The following is a 3,928-nucleotide window of genomic DNA, read 5'->3' on the forward strand; positions in this document are numbered from 1 at the left end:
GGCACATGTCGAGCTCAACTTCTTGAGCTCGGCGGCCTTTTTCTTCTGATCCTCCCAAAAGGTGTCGCGCTCCACATACAATCCCTTCAGGATTTCCTCAACCTCGAGGACCCGAGCATGGTCCTTGCCACGGGCCACCTTCTCCTCGGCCAGCTCCTTGCTGGCCTTCACCGTCGTAGCCTTTTGTTGCTCAACTTCTTGCCGAGCTTTTTTAAGCTCGGCCTTCAGGGCCTCAAGCTCCGTAGTCGCACCTGACATCAAACAGCTCGGCATTAAAAATAAAGCTAAAATAAATGCAAAACAAAATCAGCTAGGCATCAGCTTTTTTGCTTACCTTGAGCCCCTCGATCTATTTTTGCATTAGATCGAGGTCCTCCTTGGACCGCTTCAGCTTGCGGTTCATCTCTGCTAACTCCTCGGAGTTAGAGCTCGAAGCCGAAGTCGAGGCATGCACAAATAATTGGGCACCCGAGTTAGAGCTCGAAGCCAAAGTCGAGGCATGCACAAATAATTGGGCACCCGATATTGATTCCAATCCTCTGTTCGTTTCTTTCAAATCCAAACAGACTCTCATGGGCAACTACATAGTCGGTTTCGTATATGTGCGAATTGACCCCCAAGTCAGTTTTTTAAACCAACTTAGGGATCATGGGCTACTACTTGTTACGCTCTTATGAGCATTATTTGCAATCTCATAGTCTTCGGACAATTCATCTTCAGTCATGTCCGAAGAGGGCTACTGGATTAAGCAAGATCAACCTAAGACGCATATGGTAAAGAAAGGAGGTAAGCAAGGATGTGTTAAAACATACCTTGAAACCTTTGAAGATGCCCTTGAAGACCTCATGCATTCCGGCTTCTATGGACCGAAAGCCACTCAGCGTCGTGCCGATGAGGGCATGATGCTCTTCTGCGATGGAGGAGCCCGTTAAGGCCACCTCCAGCTCCTCCGGCCAACCCTTTTAAACCTTCCCTAAGTCAGGAGGGGTAGGCGGAGCCACCTCGGTTCCCCCCACCAAAATTGTGGGGATGAAAGCTTTTGGCTGCGGTGGCGGCGGTGGGGTCTCTTGGGCCACGGACTCTGTTCGAACCAGCCCGCCTTCTTAGACCAAAGGGACTCCTTCCCCTTGGCCCTGGATGGCCGAGGTATCGACCTCGACTGAAGGAGCCTTGATACCGTCCCCCGTGTTGTTGACAAAGGAGGTTGGGCGTGATGTCGCTTCCTCCAGTTCGTCATGAGCGGGGGAAATTATGACATTCTCGCGGTTCCGCTTTCCACCATGAGAGGCGGGGGGGTAATCATCTGAGACCTTGTCATCGATGAAGGCACATTGTGGACTGTGAAAATGAGAAATGAGCCATAGGTTATGAACTATGCTCATGGATAAAACGTTAAGTATGTTCGGATTACTAGAGTTACCTTCGGGGTGCCGGTTTTGTCTGCTTCGGTTATCGTGCCAGGAGGTCATCATCCGACGAGTCGGACAGTGTGTCCTGGGTCGGCGTGGCTTGCTGTCCAACTTGATCGGCCGAGGCCTTGCACATTTTTTTGCGGGCCCAGGGGTGCTCCACCTCCTCTGCGTCATCGGGCGCCGCCTTTTTTCCTTTGGGGGAAGGCACTCCTCCCCCCCTTTTCCTCTGCCTCCTCTTCCTCCTTGTGGGTGGATCTATCAAGTATCACTCAACGTAATGCTATAATAGGAGAATTGGTACCGGGATTTGTTTCTCACACCCACAAAAGTAAAGCTTATGGAGTAGCTTGGTGGGGATAAGTGGCACAAAATTTATGCAATTGTTAGCAAGATATCAATAATTTGGAAAGAGATTCACAAATTCACAAGTAAAACAAGTAGACCAATATCAACGAGTGGCACACAGAAACACACACACACAGATAGATAACCAAGGTTGTGCAACCAAGGAATGAGCACAAAATGTGAAATCCACGGAAAACGCTCGTGTTGCGCAACTCTAGAGAGACGCTACCATGATTGCTCAACAAGGGAGAGATATGAAACTTGTGCACAACCTATGAGAGACAAAAGACTTCCTATCCCAAGTATGCTATGTATGTATTGAAGGAAATATGCCCAAGAGGCGATAATAAAGTTGTTATTTTATATTTCCTTATTCATGATAAAGGTTTATTATTCATGCTAGAATTGTATTGATCAGGAAACTTAAATACATGTGTGAATACATAAACAAATACTATGTCCCTAGTAAGCCTCTACTAGACTAGCTCATTGATCAAAGATGGTAAGGTTTCCTAACCATAGACATGTGTTCTCATTTGATAACGGGATCACATCATTAGGAGAATGATGTGATGGACAAGACCCATCTATTAGCTTAGCATATTGATCGTTCAGTTTATTGCTATTGATTTCTTCATGTCAAATACATATTCCTTCGACTATGAGATTATGCAACTCCCGAACACCGGAGGAATACCTTGTGTGCTATCAAATGTCACAACGTAATTGGGTGATCATAAAGATGCTCTATAGGTATCTCCGAAGGTGTCTGTTGAGTTGGCATAGATCAAGATTAGGATTTGTCACTCTGAGTATCGGAGAGGTATCTCTGGGCCCTCTCGGTAATACACATCATAAGAAGCCTTGCAATCAAATGACTAAGGACTTAGTTACGAGATGATGTATTATGTAACGAGTAAAGAGACTTGCCGGTAACGAGATTGAACTAGGTATGTAGATACCGATGACCGAATCTCAGGCAAGTAACATACCGACAGACAAAGGGAATTACATATGTTGTCATAAAGGTTCGATCGATGAATATCTTCGTGGAATATGTAGGAACCAATATGGGCCTCCAGGTCCCGCTATTGGTTATTGACCGAAGAAGAGTCTCGGTCATGTCTGCATCATTCTCGAACCCGTAGGGTCCGCACGCTTAACGTTCATTGATGATATAGTATTATATGAGTTATGTATGTTGGTTACCGAGTGTTGTTCGGAGTCCCGGATGTGATCATGAACATGACGAGGAGCTTCGGAATAGTCTGGACGTGAAGTTTGATATATGGGGTAATAGTGTTTGATCTCCGGAAGGGTTTTGGAATTCACTGGAAGGGGTTCCGGATGTTTCCTGAAATGTTTGTGTACGAGAACACTTTATTTGGGCCAAAGGGGAAAGCCCATGAGGCTTATGGAAAGTGCAAATGGGAGTTTTGCAGAGACCAGAGGCCAGACGCCGGGGACCCTGGCGTCTGGTCCCAGACGCCGGGAACCCTGGCGTCTGGCCCTGGAGTCAGAGAAGGACTCTTTCCTTTCAGGAAAAAACTGACTTTGAGGAGGCTTTTACTCCAAATTTCGACCCCCAAGGCTCAACATATAAATAGAGGGGCAGGGCTAGCACCCAAGACACATCAAGATTCACCAAGCCATGTGTCGGCAACTCCGTCCCCTCTAGTTCATCCTCCATCATAGTTTCCGTTGTGCTTGGCGAAGCCCTGTGGAGATTGTTCTTCATCAACACCGTCACCACGCCGTCGTGTTGCCGGAACTCATTTACTATTTCGCCCGTCTTGCTAGATGAATAAGGCGAGGACGTCATCAAGTTGAATGTGTGATGAACGTGGAGGTGTCGTATGTCCCGTACTTGATCGGGACGGATCGTGAAGGTGTAGGACTACATCAACCGCGTTGATAAACGCTTCCGTTTAGCGATCTTCAAGGGTATGAAGATGCTCTCCCCCTCTCGTAGCTATGCATCTCCATGGATAGATCTTGCGTATGCGTAGAATTTTTTTTTCATGCAACATTCCCCAACATGTATGGTTCCCGGTGAACTCGCACACAATGATCGAAGATGATCAATGATGTCAATATGTTATGCAATGTGGTGTGATGCTATGGCTATTTCTTACAAGCTCTTTGTTTGTCTCTTGGCTTAAAAGCTCTCT

This window comes from Triticum dicoccoides, chromosome 6B (genome assembly GCF_002162155.2).
Source record: "Triticum dicoccoides isolate Atlit2015 ecotype Zavitan chromosome 6B, WEW_v2.0, whole genome shotgun sequence".
In the NCBI taxonomy this organism is placed as follows: Eukaryota; Viridiplantae; Streptophyta; class Magnoliopsida; order Poales; family Poaceae; genus Triticum; species Triticum dicoccoides.